The 20351-nt window shown below is 40.6% G+C and overlaps 1 long non-coding RNA gene across 2 annotated transcripts in view; it reads right to left on the reverse strand.

The window, feature by feature from the left end:
• The window catches only part of LOC138749985 (uncharacterized), a 79418-nt gene extending 59359 nt beyond the window's left edge, over nt 1-20059 (reverse strand). For both annotated transcript variants that reach the window (XR_011348990.1, XR_011348989.1), the window contains exon 1: nt 20006-20059. This is a non-coding gene — a long non-coding RNA (uncharacterized lncRNA). The remainder of the gene's footprint in view (nt 1-20005) is intronic.
• Nucleotides 20060-20351: the final 292 nt, after the last annotated feature.

Genomic DNA, 20351 nt, shown 5'->3' on the forward strand with positions numbered 1-20351 from the left:
AAACCCAGGTGAAATTCTAGGGAAGGCAGGACCTCCTGGGCCTTTCAACCATGGTCCATATTTCCTGCAACTTGCCCTCCCCAGCGATGATGTAGTGAGTGACGCATTACGCACTCACAGGAAGCCCTAATGGAAGGCGGATCGCACAATAATGGCGAATGAGAATGGCTTAACTACAGTGGCTGATGACTCAGGCGTGTAAGTGGTGATGCAGCATGCAAGCCCTGACATCATGACACTTTTCCCGCTCAGCCATTTGCTGATTCGGACCACTGAGAGAGGGTGGCCCAGGGAAATTACCCGGGTCCGCGGCGCTAACTAAAGGTAATTTTCCTGGGATGATATTTTCACACCGCTGGTTCATGGGAGGGTTCCTGGGAATCCCCATTTTATACAGCGGTGTGAAAAGGCCTAGTGATTGCATTTTTTTAATGTACTGTAACTAGGGACTGACTGCTCGGGGATTGGGTCAGTCTGGATTTTCAGATTTTCTGGATTCTTGGGCAGTACTTTTAAAATTCAAATTTAAGGAGAATAATTTTAATAGTTCATTAATTAAGCATATTTTCAAATAAAATACAAATAATGTATTTTTCCAACTTTTCTATGATTTCTGCATGGTCGCTTGTTGCCACTGTGCATCTGTGGTACTTATGTATGCATGCATACACACAAAAGCTGAAAGTTTTCGAGGTATAGATTCTCAGGTGGCCTGGATTTCGGCTGAGAGTTTTCGAGAAGTCTGGATTCTTGGGTGGTCTAGTTTCTGGCATCCAAATTTTTGGACTTTTACTGTATGGAATGCTGGTGACTTGTTGAACTTCTCCAGCTTTTCTGTGTAAACTATGGTCACAGCATCTGCCAATTTTCTTGCTTAATGTGTGTGTGAGAGATATGTCTGGACTTCTTTCACTAGCTTGAGGTGTAGACACTCAGATATTGCACAGCGTTTACAGAAGGGAAAGTACTGTGTCATTATTAAAGCTAAGATAACAAAACACACAAGCAAAAAATCCACCATTCACAACACCACTTTCCACTTTTAAACACAAAAATAAACAGAAAAGGAAGCCGCATGACGTTCACCACTAGTCAGAGAACAGCATAAACCTGAGGGTAGTTACAGTCAAAGTGATTTCACAATCTGGCGACCACTTTCCCCATCTCTCGTTTGATCTTAAATCCTCCAGAATTTCTACCACTTAATTGATAGTGGCATAGCTACTGTGAAATTTAAAATCAAGTAATCACAGCCAAAATTACAACTGTCAGAGCCGGTCACAATTTCCTGGATTGAGTACAAACTGTCTACAGTGAAACTGCTGTCCAAACTTTGTTACTTGATTTGAGAGTGCAGAGGGCAAGTGAATTAAGCTTGTTGAATATCCCCAAGTCCTTTCTGCTTTGCTTTTTTTTTTTCAGATTTCTAATATCTGCAGCAATTTGCTTATAGACCATCATGCCTTTGAGAAACTCAGCAGGTCAAACAGTATAGTTTAGATTCAGATTTATTGTCCGAGTTCATTCATGGCATCACATACATCCCTGAGATTCATTTCCCTGCAGGCAGGGCAGAATTATAATTAGTCACACCAAATCTGTTTGTGATTTATGCTCTTGGTGCATCCTATTGCCACAGGAACAAGGGCAGTGCAAATAAAAAAAAATGATCTCAACATACACGTGCAAACAAATAAAGTAATGTAAACAAACTGACTGTGCAATACAGAGAGAAAAATAAATAAATGAAGTACAAAAGGAAGCAAAATTATATAGCCAAGATAAAAATACATAGCCAACGGCTCAGGCTTGAGCCCCTCATTCAGGTATGAGCAAAATTTGTTTGGGTGCCTGCCTACCTTGATGGGAAATGTTGGTTATGTATCTTTATTTTTGCTCTATAAAGTACACTATTTGACCTGATGAGTTTCGCCAGCGATGTGTTTTTGCTTCATTCATGGTGTCTGCAGACTTTCCTGCTTTACTCGCGCTGTATAACGGATTTGGTGTGACTAATTGACTTGTTCCTGTGGCAATAGGATGCACCAAGAGCAAAATTCACAAATCAACAGCGCATTCACAAATGCTTCCTGTGGTAATTAGGTTATACACCCTCATCAATGTCACCGATTTTGTCAGCGATAACCAATCCACCAAGGGAAACTTAGACAACTTCCACAATATTAAAGCTGCAGATATTAATCAATGTAAAGATTACTTGTCAGCTGTGGTCATTTAGAAATGTTACCAAAGTAACTCAGTTATGGATTCAAATGCATTTATTTTAGGTTTTTAATTAAAATTGATCCAGACTATCTACAACAAACGATTTTTGACTGTGATTTCATGGGGGAGTATGTAGATGTTTTGAATTTGAGTTTACTCGTGAAATTTTATTTATATCAGCAACTACTCGTAAATAATCGATCCCCCCCTTTTTTGAGGGGAAAATTTTTATCCTTGTGTATAATACAAACCCCCCCACCCACCTGAGTCACACTGGCGTCTCTCCGCTCGCCCACCCGGCCTCCTTAGTTGCGCTCATGTCTCTCCGCTTGCCTGCCTTCCCGGCCGCCTGAGTCGCACTGGCATCTCTCCGCTCGCCCGCCTTCCCGGCCCCGAGACACGCTGCCGATTACCGCTCGCCCACCTTCCCGGCCCCTTGAGTCACGCTGCCGATTACCGCTCGCCCGCCTTCCCGGCCCCGAGTCACGCTGCCGATAACCGCTCACCCACCTTCCTGGCCCCGAGTCACGCTGCCAATTACCACTCGCCCGCCTTCCCGGCCCCCTGAGTCATGCTGCCGATTACCGCCCGCCCACCTTCCCTGCCCCCTGAGTCACGCTGCCGATTACCGCCCGCCCGTCTTCCCAGCCCCCTGAGTCACCCTGCCAATTACCGCTCGCGCACCTGCCTGCAGAAAAAAGCATTTTTAAAATTTTATTCTTGCGTATAATGCGACTCCCCCCCCTATATTTGAGGGGAAGGGGGAATTTTTTTTTTGCATTATACACAAATATTTACGTTAAATGCTTTTTTAAGACCTCTGAACAGAGGCAACATATTTACTGTGAATTACTGTGTACCAACACCACAAATATGGGTACTCCCAATGTGCTAACAACAGAGCCACGACGCAAAAAAAAGACCTTGTCAAGGGCATTAGGGAGGGACAATAAAAGTAGGCTTTGTCAGCCACAAGGCACAACTTGCCAGTGCCTCCTGCACATGGATGAGAAGAGAGTCAGTTACGATGTACAAGGAGCATTATTTTCACAAATCACTGATTTTTATCTGTCTTTTAATGTTAATTATACATTTTGATCATGTGTTTGTCTCTGACAGTCACTTTTACAAGTCGCCAAAGCAATTATACCATGATGGCTTCTAATCATGTGTTCAGAAAAGATTGATGAAGGTGTATTTAAATCTTATGCAAGAACATCGAATAATTGTACCATACAAAGAATGCAGGACCATAATCCAAAGTTATGACTGATAACTTTGCTCAAACTGGTGTTGTAAAATTAGGTCGCCATTTTATTTAGCAGGTTTCCAGCACGTTGAGCAACCTTTAATCCTATATTTGTATTGGGTCCGCCAAAACCCACTTGTGGCAATTTGAGAGGGTACTAAATTCACTCCTTACTGAAGGTATCCAGATCCATTCAGGTAATAATCAAAAAAATTACAAACGTTGCTTTTAGTTTTAGTTTATGAAGATGGGATTTAGTACTGGTTAACTTATTAAGAAGTTAAACAGTTCCTCTGGACACAGGCTTTGATGTATTTATGCATAAAAATAAATTAATTGATATGTTTTATGATTAGCTCTGGCTAATCTCAGGAAGTCAGTTCTGTAGATTGACAATTCTTTGCAAGTTCTGCTCTAAGGAAAATGTGAGTGTGAACTGTTTAAAAACAGACAGGAAATGACAGGCTTTCAAAACTTCTTTGACGCAATGTGCCATTTTAAATGTTCTAGACGTCCCGGGATATAGCACAGTCTACTATAAAATTATATAGACAGGTACATGGAGGGGAGGGGTATGGAGGGTCATGGTCTGGATTCAGGTCAATGGAACTAGGCAAAATAATAGTTCAGCAGGGACTCGATGGGCCAAGGGCCTGTATCTCTGCTGTAATGTTCTCTGGTTCTATCACAGATGCATCCATTGGCGCTGTGGATCTCTTGCCTTCTACTTGCATCAAGCTCTCCAGGATCAGATATCCAGCACCCTGTTGTCAAGTAATATTTCTCCTCTGCTAACATGCTTGAAAAGCGGGAGAACAGCAACCACAACTTCTTTCTTATCGTTGTTTAATGCAGATCATTGCAAAAAAAAAAAGCCCTTCACATAACATGAGAAAGAGTTGAATGGGCAAAAAGGCAAGGAAGCACCAAAATAAATACAAGGGGAAAATGTATTGAATGTGAAATTTCCCCTATTACGAAACAATTTAATTAGAAGGAAATCTTTGGTGAACAGGTGCCTTTGACCAGATTATGCTGTTGTGTGTGATATAGTTACCATCCCTCAGCAGAGGGTAAAATTATCCACAGCTTCTGGTATCAAGAGGTGCAAAATTAAATGTGAAAATGCAGAAGAAGATTTCCATCTATCATAACTTTTTATCCCTCATCCTTCTCCCTCATGCATTTATCCACCCTTCCCTCAATAAGACAGATGGAATGAGATGTGTAGATCGACAATGGGATAGTTAATGCACCATGAAAGGAATCTTACTGGAGGAATCAGATGACTTTCAAGTAATAGTTTGCCTTGTGACTTCTGATGACAGATGCAGACAGCTCTTTGTAAAGTTAATTTCTATGCATTTAATTTTTCAAGAGTAATGTTCCTCATATCCAACTAAAAGGAGTGATTTTCCAAAGACATTTTGGAATTACACATTTTCAACCACTTTATAGGCTAACCTGGAAGCATCTTATCTGACAATTGGTTGAAAGATGAAACAATATCCAACCAGCACTCCTTTGGACAGTGAGCTGAATCCTTTCTGCTTTAACAAGGGGGTACATAGAACACACACTGACTGGTTCCATACAAAGCAGCATGGGAATGAGTGGCCATTCCAAAGGCACGCACGCACCTTGGGAGACCTGGCAGAGGATGGGAGGAGGCAGGTACAATTATGTTAAAAAGCATACAGGTAGTCTTCTACTTCCAACCTACACAAGTTGCGTCCACCCACACATAGGACCAAATTAAAAAAAAAAAATCTTTATTAAAACTGCTGTACAAGTTCACATTTTGTATTAAAAGTACTGTATACAGTGGTTCCCGCTACTGGTGGCAGTCCGGAGTCCACGGTCCCCAGAGCTGCCCGAGGTCCCCATTCCTGTCGGCAGCCCGAGGTCCCCGTTCCCTGACTTATGATCAAGTTACAACCCATCCTTCCGTCCCCGTTATGGTCGTAACTCGAGGACTACCTGTATTTGAACAGTTATTTGAATAGGAAAGGTGCTAATGCAGACAAATGGAATTAGCGAAGCATCACTGTCAACAGGACCTCATCCTATACCATGATCCTGTAAAATTATAGTGAATGGGTAGAACATCTTAATAGTGAATATCTGTCTTTAATAAAAGATGGTGTCACTGTAACTAATAGTGGAAATGGGAAATCATTTTGCTACCATGTAAAATATACTCATAAATTGATCAATTTATTGCCAGCTAAAGTTGATGATGACTCAGTCATTGTTAGTCAAGCACCATTGATCATCCTAAACTTTGTACAACTCTGTTGAATAGACCAACAAGAGATTATCTGTCTGCATCTAATCAGACCAAACCTTCACAGGAATGCTTGCTGACATCAATATTCTTTGAGGAATACGAAGTCAATCATTGCAAAGGATTGCCATGATCTTGCAATGGCATTTATACCAACAGCCTAACCTGAGATTTTAATGGAATAATTTCAAATCTAATGAAATTGAAACCATAGTAAAGAATGTGTCTTAACCCTGAGCTAGTCACTGTTATAATAACAAAGTTAAAATGTAGACTAATGATCTTATTAACATGCTTAAACTCATGAGTGTTTTCAATGTCAACATGGTTTAAAAACCACCTTTCCAAATTTCTTATGGATTCATTCAATACTGCCAGTGGATTAAATTCATCTATGTTAACTCATCCACCACACTTTCTGAAGGGGCAGGAAGATTTCAGATTTGTTCTCAGACCACATACACGACATCACATACAACCCTGAGATTCCTTTTTCTGGGGCAGAATTATCACTTATTGGTAGTGTAAAAAAAAAAAATGTCCTCAATTTACACATGTAAACAAATTGATTGTGCAATTAAAGAAAGAAAAAAAAACTCAATAAAATGCAAGAGTCCTTAAATGAATCCATGTCTGAGTTTATTGTTGAGGAGTCTGATGGTGGAGGGGGAGCAGCTGTTCTTGAATCTAGTGGAGCGCATCTTGTGGCACCTATACCTCTTTCCTGATGGTAGCAGCGAGAACAGAGTGGGTGATGTAGATCCTTGATGATTGCTGCTGCTCTCTGATAGCAGCTTTCCCTGTAGATGTTCTCGATGGTGGGGAAGATTTTGCCCGTGATGTCCTGGGGTGCATCCACTACCTTTTGGAGGGCTTTCCACTCAGGAGTATTGGTGTCCCCATACCAGACCGTGATGGTATCAACACAGATCCCACCACACATCTGTAGAAATTTGCTAGGGTTTCTGATTTCACGCCAAACCTCAGTAAACTCCTGATTAAGTAAAGGCGCTGACATCCATGATGCCCCATTGGTGTGTTGAGTTGTGTATGGGTTGAGATCTTGAACTGAATCAAACTTCAAGCTGAATTTCTGTCACTGGGTACAGTGTAGGCACGACTGTATTTAGCCAAAAGGGCTGAGGACAGGGGTTAATATCACATTCCTGCCCTCTCCCTACACTTTTGTGACTAATTTTGCATCGGTGAAAAACTGCAGATAAAGATACAAATATAAAGAGCCCAGTGCTACAAACATTTGCAACAGAGACCATCAATTTATTATCTCTTTTTATAGGGCTATGGAATTATCCCATATGCCTTCTTAATGCCCGTTGCCTGGATACGTGGAAAGTATGTGAAGATACTTTTCTTCATCGTTTATTTTTCAATAATAAATCTCACATCAGTCAATTCATTTAATCTTTATAAGGAATATTTTCTTCTATTGAACCTCAAAAGCTTCTAAATATTTTATGATCTCTCTACAAATGATTATTATAAATTTCAATTCCATTTATAGCTCGCCATTCATCCAATTCCTCTATTCATTATTCAGTTCATCTCAGTCCAGGGAATTCATTAACATAGCATTAAATGCTTCTTGAAAGTGTGAAGTCCGCCTATCTACTGTTAAGTGGGAAAATAAATCTTATAATCCCTAGTTTCTCTTGAGTCTTGTTAAATTTACTTTTCCACTGTATTTCTATGATCCTAATTAAACAAATAACTTCTTCCAACAACTTAAAATTTCTTCTAATCTTATTTTCTCATATTAAAAATGTTTCATTTGTCGCATTTCAAGTTTCATTTGTCGCATTTTCATAATTTACAGCATTGATTCTCTTGATCTCTCCCAAATCTCTTTTTAATGTTAAAATTGTATCTAATGCCAGCGATCAATGACAAATGTGCCGAAAAATCTCCATTTAGTTTGCCGGCTATCACGTGTCAGAACCTTTTATTCTGGGACAATCAGACTAAGTTAGAGTGTAGATCAGATGCAGGTTTATCTGCTTTATCAGACACTCCATCCTTTCAGATAAGAGTTTTATTTTCAGTAGGTGGCATGAGTTTCAATAGAAGTCTAAACTGCAAATACTAGAAATCTGAAATGAAAGGAAAATGGTGGAAACCCCTGTCAAGTCAAGCAGCATCTTTAATATGAGAAAGAGAGATGTACTTCAGATAAAAGCAATATTTGGGGATCTGGACATTTTGATAAGACTCCCCGACCTGAAATGTTACTACAGAAGCATCTTCTGTGAATGTTACCATCATTTTCTCTTTTTACTTCAGATATGTGTTGACAAAGTAATTTTGAAACTATGGCATTGGGAACTGATGGGCTACGTCTTGGCTAATTTTAAAAAATATATCCTTGCTAGCTAGTTCAGTCCTGGAGTTCATTCAAAGCAGATGTTTCCTGTGTTATGCAAGTATTGAGAAGTACAAGGATAATAAAGAAATGGCACTGAAGTAAAAGATCAGTCATGATCCTGATGACTGGGGGAGCAGACCTGAAGAAGTCACTGAAGAGACAAAAGTATTTAGCAGTGTGTAACATTACATTGCACTTATTACAAAGGCAACATCACATGTTTGAAGGAGATTGGTGCAAGATTAACACACACTTCACACATTATTTAAAGCAATTCAGATGTATCGCTCAGGTATATAACTGAACAAAACTTCATACCTCAGGTTTCGGTAGGGCTGAATATTATGAATTAATTCAGCAAGCACCAACTATTCTGTTAACATGACTTCACTCCTCCTGAAGTTAATTAGAAAGAAATTATGAATTTGTCTAGCATCTTTCACATCCTGTTCAGACTTCCCAAAGTGCATTGCGCACAAAGTATTTTTGAATGGTGATTGCGGTTTATAATGAGTCATTTGACAACTATTTTGTGGACACGAAGTGCTAATCACAAAACCATCTGCTGTGGATTGAAGGGTCAATATAGGGTAGGGTTCTAGACTACCTAAATATGCGTCCACATAATGCCACATCATCAAAGCCATGCCATGTAATTTTCAAAGTTCAAAAGATAGGGTGTGTATGTACCTAAAGACTTCTCCATGGATCTAGGCTCCTGACTTGAATTGTAGGAGGAACGGGCCTATTTTCTTGCTATCACTTGTGTCACTACAATATCCACTTCTTCCTGAACACTGGCCTAGCTTTAAGGAGATAACAGCCGATAACAAGGTACCAAGCCCTGTCAAGCCTTTGACACATGAAATTTTACTCTTTACAAAACCCTTGAAAACTGCCAGCACTAACGAATGCAAGGTACAATCACTTGGAATTTTTGAGTACTTTTTCTTATTTCTTCCGTCAGTAGTAGTGTCAATTCACAAAATCCCGTAAGAAATTTGGTTTCTGTGTTTATAAATAAAAAATATTATCAAAGTGCAAATCTGGAGATGAGAGAATGTCCTTCATTTTCTCCATTCTAGGTACCTTCATAGATGTTTAATCATTACAGAATTGACTAACCCAGTGGTGCTCAACCTTTTTCTTTCCACTCACACACCACTTTAAGTTATCTCTATGCCATAGGTGCTTTGTGATTAGTAAGGGACACTGTTTTGTCAGGTTGTCCATGTACAATTAGATGACAATAAACTTGAACACGACTTGAAGACATGCAAGTGACACCAGAGAAACCACTACCGGAACAACTACACAGGTTTACCAATCCTATATTACCATTATTGTCCTCTGTTTCTCTAGTCCAGTTCTGCAAGTACGGTGCTCTCCATAATGTTTGGGACAATTACATTTTTTTTTCCTTTATTTGCCCATGCTCCATATTTTAAAATTTGTAATCAAACAATTCACATGTGGTTAAAGTGCACATTCCAGATTTTATTTTATTATTTGTATACATTTTGGTTTGATCATATAGAAATTACAGCGCTTTTTATACAAGGTCCCCTCATTTCAGGACACCATAATATTTGGGAAGTAGCAATGGTATGTTTATTAAAGTAAAAATGTTTAGTACTTCGTTGCATATTTCTTGCATGCGATGAACGCTTGAAGTCTGTGATTCATAGACATCAGTACGTGCTGAGTATCTTCTCTGGTGATGCCCTGCCAGGCCTCTACTGCGGCCGCCTTCAGTTCCTGCTTGTTTCGTGTCCCCTGAAATTTTCTCTTCAGCACATGGAAGGCATACTCAATTGGATTTTGATCGTGCGACTAACTCGGCCATTTAAGAATTTTCCAGTTTTTAACTTTGAAAAACTCCTTTGTTGCTTTAACAGTATGTTTGGGATCATTGCCTTGCCATAGGTGAAGTGCCGTCCAATGAGTCTGGAGGCATTTGCTCGATGAGATGTTTCTGTACACCTCAGAATTCATTTTGCTACTGCCATCAGCAGTTATATCATCAATGAAGACAAGTGCACCAGTACCTGTGGCAGCCATAAATGCCCACTACCATGTTACACAGATGAGGTGATATGCTTTGGAGCAGTCCCTTTAAACCTCCATACTTTGCTTTTGTCATCATTTTGATATAGGACAATCTTGGTCTCATCTGTCCACATGACCTTTGTCCAGAATTCTGCAGGCTCTTTTAGATACTTCTTGGCAAACTGAAATCTGGCCGTCCTGTTTCTGTGCTAATTCATGACTTGCATCTTGTAGTGTAGCCTCTGTATTTCTGCTCATAAAGTCTTCTGCAGATAGTAGTTATTGACACATCCACACCTGGCTCCCGGAGAGTGTTTCTGATCTGTTTGACAGGTGCTTGCGGATTTTTCTTCTTTATGATGAGAATTCTTCTGTTATCAGCAGTGGAGGCCTTCCTTGGCCTACCAATCCCTTTGTGATTACTGAGCTCGCCAGTGTGCTTTTTCTTCTTAATAATGTTCCAAGCAGTTGATTTTCATATTGCTAAGGTTTGACTGATATCTCTTGCTGTTTTATTCTCGTTTTTCAGCCTCATAACGGCTTCTTTGACTTTCATCGGCACAATTTTAGTCCTCGTATTGAAAAATGGCAACACAGACTCCAAAGGTGATCAAAGCTTGGAAGCAAGTCTAGCTCTCTTATACATGCACTAATGAAGCCATTAAGCATACCCGGGTACCCACAAAAACCTGTAAAGCCTAACGTCCCAAGCATTATGGTGCCCAGAAATGAGGGAAGTAGGTACCAAAAGTACTGCAATTTCTACATGGTTAAACTAAAATGTTTACAAATAACCCAAAATTTGGAATGTGCACTTTATTCACATGAATTGTTTAATTACCAATTCAAAACTGTGGGGCACAGGGGCAAATAAAGGAAAGAAGAGTCTTTGACCTGTGAGAGATGGGAAAATTGACCTAAAATTATGAACATGGAAGAAACTAAAGTTCATCAGTAAAATGGCTGTAACCAGTTCAAACAGGATAAGCTTGGGGCTTAGGATGCAGGAAAGCAGAGTCAGCACGATTAACATAAGAATCTTCTAGTCTTTGTGACAAGACCATAGGACTAAGATAAGGAATGGTAAGGTACAATAGAATGTAGGAAGTTGAGGTAGTCTGGATCAGATAAGGGTCTCCTAGCCCTGGACAGAAGTACCAAGTCATACATTTCTAATTAGCTAACCATACACAGATTTATACATATGAAATTAGCCAACCCTAGATAGAATGAGTCAACTCTGCATATCAAGAGACTGTAGCCCTGAGAATCAGGAAGGTGTGAATAAAGACAATGACATGAAGGGACACCGACAGGATACCCCCCCTGGTTCTCCAAGTATACTCAAATTGCACGTAGGCAGGCAGGATTGCCTAATGCCAAACCTTTCCAGCAGGAGGCAGAAGAATGTAAGGGGGAGGGTATTCCTACACTGAAATCAACTGTATAAAAGTTGGGTGAGCCCCAGTGTCTGTGTGTATTCCCAGGGTAAGGGGAAGCACCCAACTTTGCATTGTTGTAGTAATAAATGTTCTTTGTTCTCAATTTTTGTCTCGAGCAATTTCTTTAAAGGTACTTTAATTCCTAACAAATGGGGGCTCGTCCGGGATCACACTCCCTCCACTGACAGAGTACCCCGACGACGAGAGTAGGTGCACCCCGGCTGATTCAGCTGGACTCACGGGCGACGGGTGGCTGGTCAGTGGAAGAAGCGAGTGATATCCGAGAAGAGGCATTGAGAACAAACGGCGGAAGGACGCGCGCTAGAGCAGTACTGCCAGAACTCGGTAAGAGTATTTTACTTGTTCCTAAGTATGGGAATAGCGGGCAGTAGAGATGAGAGTCCTGACACAGGACGTGACCACCAGATAGCTACGTACAGCCCGCTTGGGATGATGTTATCTGAGTGGGGCACAGGAAAGACCCGCGGTAAAGACAGACTAGCGGGCAGTAGAGATGAGAGTCCTGACACAGGACGTGACCACCAGATAGCTACGTACAGCCCGCTTGGGATGATGTTATCTGAGTGGGGCACAGGAAAGACCCGCGGTAAAGACAAACTGACGACGGTCAGGTATTGTTGTAATGAATGGGTGGGATACCCGGTTAAAGGGAGCTCCGTGTACTGGCCAAAATTCGGATCCGAGGATGAATGGATGTGTGAAGTTTGAACTTATGGCTCTATCAAAACCAGCCAGACAATGTTGAGAGCAGGGAATATGCAGCCTGCTGGCTCAAGGGATCCATTGAACAGCTGGTTTTGAATGAGAAAGAATTCAGGAATAAGAGAGAGGAGGAACCTCTTGTCCCTGAACCACAGGGTTGGGATGTGTTACATTCCCTCCCTCCACCTTATGTTCCTCCTATGCCGGCTCCTATCTTTCCTTCCCCTCCTATTGCCTACCCTTCTGCACCTTCCCCACCTCCCCCACCACTAGAGAAGAGAGAAGAGAGCAGGAGTGGTATGATAACTTGCTCACAAAGCACTCGATTACCACCTCTGTTGGCAGGAGAGAGAGGTAACTTTAATTCAGAACAGCGTGAGACTCTTCAGGAAGAAAGGGCAGAACCCTTTGATTCATTTCCCAGGGAGCAGGAACCCAGACCTAATAAGCCAGAAACCAATTGGATGAGACCACTGCGGGAAGTTCCCATGGGAGAGGGTCTCGGTTTCGTAAATGTGCCCCTGACCAGTACTGAAGTGTGTAACTTTAAGAAAGAACTGACCTCCCTGATAGAAGATCCCCAGGGATGTGCCGAACAGTTAGACCAATTTTTGGGACCAAATATATATACAATATGGGGGTCTCGACATAGAATCCCCAGCAGGGGAACAATTGGTACTAACAGGTTTTGTTACCAACTCAGCCCCAGACATTAAGAGAAAATTACAAAAGACAGAAAATTGGCATGAGCAGGGAATAACCCAGCTTCTACAGATCACACAAAAAGCATTTGTCCAGACATCTGAGGATAAGCAGAAAGCAAAGGCTAACATTTTGATGCAAGCAGTTAAAGTAATAGTAGATGAGTAACATGGAAAAGGCAGGGACTGTGTGCCAGCTCCTGAATGTTGGGAGAAGTGCAGGGAGTGGGAGAGTAGAGACCAGAGATAATTTCATAAATCACGACTTCCCACTTCAGTCACTGACCAATATTGATTAAAATTCATGCTAAAAATTAAATGTCATAAATGATCGTTTTTCAATACTGTAGAATTAGCGAATTTAACTACCAATTAATTCCAATTTATGAAATAAATTGTATTTAAATGTGATTTTGCACAGGGAGTACCTGAGAGTTGAGTGATGTTATAACATTTGCAGGGAGAAATGTTTGCGCAAATAGGGTGAGTTCTATACATCTTAACTTTAAGTGTATGTGAGATAAAGAAAGGATCTGATGTGTAAAGTGGCTGGATCAGCCAGTTGAAGGGGGAGTGTGCATGTCCCTTTAAGTGCACTGTGGCACTTGAAATTGAGGCTTCAGGCTCTTGTCTTGCAGTTAGAGGTATGGAGCCCTATCAACACATTTAATACATTTCTTCTACACATTCAGCAGTCAAGGTCCGTGAGTTTAAAGATCACCCACCTCTGGAGAATAAAGATACCTCTGGGGATTCCTATGGGGATTCCTATAAGTTTAATCATTCATTTCTCTGGTGCATTTTCCTCCGGAGTGAAATTAATGCCTCAGCACAATTTCTCTGTATTGCCGCTGTTATTTAATTCATGATAACTTTCCCCCATTCATCAGGTTTATATTTAAATCCGGTAGTGCGGAAGTTACATTGTAAATAATCACGGAGGTAAACCCTGCGCGACTGGATTCAGCTTAATGGAGAAATAGACCTGCGAACTGGTCTATGGTGCTGTGTGAGTACTGCAATAGGTGAAATATGATTTAAATTGGTGGCATAGTTCAGAACAATTGGGTGCATAAGAATAATAATATCATTAAGAACTCACAGATCTTGTACCAGATGCTATTCAGTACATCTTGACTTAAGGACTGGAGAAATTGGCATGTTAGAATGAGATTGGCATGGTACCAATATTTCTTGATTCAATAATGACTCCACAAGCTCCAGGATTCATGCAGCAGAACTTTTAAGTGGAATATAATAGAAACTAGCCTGTACTTAAATTATTGTGTGTGCAATCCTCATAAGAACATCTTTTAACTTTTTTTTGGTGCCTGTTTTACAGACTGTTTTAAATAAGGCCAGCTCCTGTGAGCTGTGGCACAAGGCATTTTACTTAAGGCAGAACTAAAGGTTGAATATGTTTCAAGTTCTCTTGCAGGGGCTCTTGTGCTGCAATGTCTGTTATGTACTCACTCTAACAAATTGGAGGGTTGTGCCCCATACAGACAAGCAGCTCCAACTGCATTTTAATAAGGTCTAACATATTCAAAACCCATGCAAATATGGTTTGTGTTTCATTTTACAATTTTTACACTAACACAAAGGAAAGTCAGATTGTTATTCATTTTATTAAAATCTAGTGATTGGTTATATGTAAAAGCATGGCAAGAGGATCAACTAAAACCTGCCTGGGATGGTCCCTTCTGTGTACTTTTAATTACAGACACCGCAGTAAGAACAAGAGAGAAAGGCTGGACCCACATTCAAAGAATTAATGACAAAGTGCCATAATGTTACAATTTTATTCGTTTTTTTAATGGTTTATTCAGTTTTATGTATTTTATTGCTGTTTTCAATGAGCTTTACATTTATCGTGGTTTATTCAGTTTTGTGTATTTTATTGCTGTTTTCAATGAGCTTTACATTTATCGTGGTTTATTCAGTTTTGTGTATTTTATTGCTGTTTTCAATGAGCTTTACATTTATTGTGGTTTTATTCAGTTCTTCTTGCATTTTATTGCAGTTTTCAATGAGCTTTACATTTATTGTGGTTTTATTCAGTTCTTCTTGCATTTTATTGCAGTTTTCAATGAGCTTTACATTTTTTGTGTTTTATTAAGTTCTTATTGTATTTTAATGAGCTTACTTGTATTCTTCATTGTTGTTTACTAATTTCTTTGGAATATTGTTCGTTAATGTTTTAAGCCCCCCTGGAATAGGGGCAGCAGAGGTTACAATTCAGCTCCTTTAGAATGTAGACAGGGCATAGATTTAATGTATAGTCATAATGGGATATAAGGGATCCCAATACGGACCAGGGGAATTAAACAGCTTTAGTGGAGTACTCTCGATGTTTTAAGTACTTCTGGAGAAGGGGTAGCAGAGGTTACAGATTGTACTGTTTTACAGGCTAGAGAGGGCATAGAGGCAAGGTATTTAGAATACGGATCAGGGAAACACAGTGGGGATAGGCAGTCACACAGTGAGGCACCTGTGTACACAGACTAACCGCAAAACAAACAATGTACATTTCACACAAAGGGGGAAACTAACAAGCTAACCGCAAAACAAACAGACACTTCACACAACCACGAGACACATAATCCCCCACCTGGCTCTCTCTCTCTGATCATCCCTGAAGGGGAACACCTGTTTTCAGGGAGCTGCTGCTCATCTGGTGCTTATATAACGTGGAAAGGAGCGAAGTAGAGTGCAGGGTGTCAAAATCCTCACAAAGGACATTGGATTGTACATGTAGCAGAGAGAGAGAGAGAGTTGACACATATGCTAATGTACACAGACAGGCTGCAACTCACAAGTTCAATGAATGTTAGCAGACAAGCTGCAACACACAGTTAAATAACAAGAAACAATCCCCCCCCAGCTTGGTCTCTTTTCATCACCCCATGAAAGGGAGCACCAGTTTCCAACAACGTGAGCTGCTTGACACTTTAATATCAGGCTCCAAACAGCCTTCGGAGATCGGTGGCCCTAGGGTTCGGGGCTGAAGGGGACATCAGATACTAGCCACAATCAAACGGAACCGCCTGACTACTGCTACTCGTTCGCTGCTGAAGGCAGCGCTTCTCATAGACTGCTACTCGTTCGCTGCTGAAGGCAGCGCTTCTCATAGACTGCGACTCGTTCGCTGCTGAAGGCAGCGCTTCTCATAGACTGCTACTCGTTCGCTGCTGAAGGCAGCGCTTCTCATAGACTGCGACTCGTTCGCTGCTGAACGCAGCGCCTCTCACAGACTTCATCGGGACAACACTTACAAAGGTCGTGTGCTTCAAAGACACTGCTTCCATATTTCAACGTATGGGATGGACTAGACTCTTTACTGAGAACTGGAGCCTGATACTCCAAACCCTAATAAGCAGCTGGACTCACTCCCCTGACCTTCATGGTGCTCCCCTACCTAAAGACTTTACACAGACATTACAATTCGGTTATTGACCAGCTGGGTAAAACTACACCTTACACTTGAAAGATCAGTGTTACTGATCTAAAAGAAAAGTGAGGAAGGGGGGGGGGGGATCAGTCACACTGACACTAGTAACCAAAGATCAGTAACACTGATCATGGTGAAAGATCAGTATTACTGATCTAAAAGAAAAGTGAGGATTGTGAGAGATGGGAAAATTGACCTAAAATTATGAACATGGAAGAAACTAAAGTTCATCAGTAAAATGGCTGTAACCAGTTCAAACAGGATAAGCTTGGGGCTTAGGATGCAGGAAAGCAGAGTCAGCACGATTAACATAAGAATCTTCTAGTCTTTGTGACAAGACCATAGGACTAAGATAAGGAATGGTAAGGTACAATAGAATGTAGGAAGTTGAGGTAGTCTGGATCAGATAAGGGTCTCCTAGCCCTGGACAGAAGTACCAAGTCATACATTTCTAATTAGCTAACCATACACAGATTTATACATATGAAATTAGCCAACCCTAGATAGAATGAGTCAACTCTGCATATCAAGAGACTGTAGCCCTGAGAATCAGGAAGGTGTGAATAAAGACAATGACATGAAGGGACACCGACAGGATACCCCCCCTGGTTCTCCAAGTATACTCAAATTGCACGTAGGCAGGCAGGATTGCCTAATGCCAAACCTTTCCAGCAGGAGGCAGAAGAATGTAAGGGGGAGGGTATTCCTACACTGAAATCAACTGTATAAAAGTTGGGTGAGCCCCAGTGTCTGTGTGTATTCCCAGGGTAAGGGGAAGCACCCAACTTTGCATTGTTGTAGTAATAAATGTTCTTTGTTCTCAATTTTTGTCTCGAGCAATTTCTTTAAAGGTACTTTAATTCCTAACAGACCCAAACATTATAGAGACCACAGTAGCTCGTAACTGAAGTTCAGTGCTGATTAGAAGGATTCATGATTTTTCCTCTCAATGTTTGCCTGCCAGTTGTGGTTATCAGTAACAGACAGAAAGCAGCAACGTTGTACTTACAATTGAAATCGTTCCTTTACAATTTTCTTCTTTTTTTTGCAGTATTACAGTTTTTTCTAAAAAATGTATATACTCTTTAGAATATGAATTATGGATATGATTTACAATTTATGCATGTTAGTGATATATGGAATATCTTATTTAGTTTGTGTAACTCCATATCATCTTATTGAATTGTACCTTTTTTTTGTTTGTGCAAGTTCTTTACTAAAATCAATAAAAATATTTTAAACAGAAATTGAAACCCACAAAATCCTCAGAATAGACCCCAAGTTAATCCTCAGCCATTCCAAGGCCTTATCTCTGTGCCCGACACCTGGCAGTTTAGTTGCCTTTGGCGGATTTACAATTAAAGTTATGCATGCAAGCTCCGACTATGAAATGTATTCACCCTGACAACTTGTGAACGAATCACTGTCCGAACCAAGAATAGGATCATCGAGAAACATAGACAACGCATTCAATTTTCTATTTCTGCTCCAGCACCAAATCATAATGCCCTAAAATTATTGTCCGCACTCTCATTACTTCAAGAGTAGTTCACTGCATGAAGTTGTGTGGTTTCTGAACTATATCAAACAGGTGAATAGCAAATATGGGCCTGGATTTTCCATTCAGCAGCGGACTTCTCTGGTTTCCGTTAGCGCCCCCCACCCCTTTAATCTTTTCCTTGTCTTCTTTCCTCTAGCTTTGTCTCTTTCTCTCTTCCCTTTTCCCTCTGTCTCCCTTCATAGAGCCAAAAATTATGCCCCTCACCCCACCCCCCTATCAATTCTCATCTTTCTGCACCTGCCCTCCTATCATAACTGTGGCAAACTGCTGAAATCCTGGTTCCACCCCGTGGCCCCCTCCCTCTTTTTGACCTGTTTAAAGCCTCTCACACCTTGACCCTTCCCCAGAAAATCTGGGTCACAGCCTAGGATGAGGTTTTGTCCATTGTGAATAAAAGCCTGTAGGTCAGTGAGTCAGTCTCAGCCTCAAGTTGTTTACCGTGCATCAATAACCAATTAACATCTTTTGTCTGTTGGAGTCTGTAGTCCTTCTCCCATTATTCCCTTTTCACCAGCTTTTTAATATAGGCCGTGTGGTGAATGTCTGCCAAGCTGCCGGTCTCCCCTCTGGCAAGCCTTGCTGTACTAACATTGGCTGTGCATTATCTCTACTGTTAAGGACACTCCCCTTGGGTATAACTGTATATGCACCTATTGTCTTTCATTATTGTACCATGAGTTTCTGCTAATAAAAGCCATTATTATTGTTTGACCACATCGTCTTTGTCTACTTCATCAACTGGCACTTCAAGCCGCTTGCCTGCTTTTTGCTCACATCTTAAGGAAAGGATCAGGCCCAAAACATTGGTAACATATCTTTACCTCCGATGGACACTGCAAGACCGGCTGAGTTTCTCCAGCATCTGCCTCCAATGGACACTGCAAGACCGGCTGAGTTTCTCCAGCATCTGCCTTTTACCACAAAGCTTCAATGGGTTATTTCTTGAAGCCAATTAACATTGCGTAATACCTGTGGCCTCCAGTAACCGTGACTTTGGCAAACTTAGTAAGGAGCCAATCACATTGGAACATTATCAGAGACACCGTGGTTGAAGTAAAAATGCAATGCTGGAGAAACTCAGCGGGTCAAATAGTGTACATGATATATTAGTAAAGATAAATATTAAGGTAGCCCAAAATGTTGGTTATGTATCTTTAACTTTGCTATATAAAAGTACACTGTTTGACCTGCTGAGTTCCTACAGCATTGCATTTTTACTTCATCCACTAGCAGTAACATTGGAAAATGGTCAACACTTTCACACATAACATTCGCCAAAGGTATAAAATCTAGACATATCATGAGGCAAATCACAGTGCAACACTAATTTAATACAAATTCTATCATCCAGAAGCTCCCCACTATATGGAACATAACTGCAAATTTATCATCAAAAATACTCAAAATTACATGGTTTTTCCCTGGGAAATATCATTAGGTTAATTTTAATCATTTGACATCAACGTATAATAAAGATCAAGATTCTGTTATTGTCATGCAATAGTACAGAACATACAATATTACACAAAATTGCCTTCTACCTATTGTAAGGCAGACAAAGAATTTGTCTCGCACCTTTTACACAACAAGAGAAAGTCAACAGTACAACAAGGACTATCGTGACCTTATACAAGGAGGGATTTTGAAACCCGACAACAATGAGTAGGTAGGAGGAGGCATTGACCAAGAGGAGAAAGTTGAAATGATTCAGGATCCTAATTGAAGGGTCAGCACTCTTTTAATTTGGTGAATTTTATGAAGTCAAACACATGCTAATAAGATTGTTCCTTCACTTGTTAGTCTTTTATACCATGTGGACTCTTTTTAAATGCTTCCAATTATCTTACACTAGACAGACATAAAAAATATATTGCTAACATTTAAATCATAACTAAACTAAAATATATTGAAGACAAAAAAAATTCATTTTACTTACAGATTCTGAGTCCACCCTGAACAAATCTTCACCATCAACAGGTGATTCAAATCTGCAATTACAAATGAGCCTTACAATCACTTGACCTTCAGACAGACATACAGCAGTAATAGGCCCTTTCAGCCCGCCCCATGCTGTCCAATTACACCCAATTGGCCTACAACCCCCAGTATATTTTTAACTGTGTTTGAAAACCAGAGCACTGGAGGAAACCCCAGACACAGGGAGAACATACAAACTCTTTACCTACAGTGCTAAATTTGAGCCTGGGACAGGCTAACCGCTACATAACTGTGCCACCCCTTCATTTGACAAGGAGCCCATTTCCTGGCTATTAGTACAATTT

The sequence above is a fragment of the Narcine bancroftii genome, chromosome 14 (assembly GCF_036971445.1).
Source record: "Narcine bancroftii isolate sNarBan1 chromosome 14, sNarBan1.hap1, whole genome shotgun sequence".
NCBI lineage: Eukaryota > Metazoa > Chordata > Chondrichthyes > Torpediniformes > Narcinidae > Narcine > Narcine bancroftii.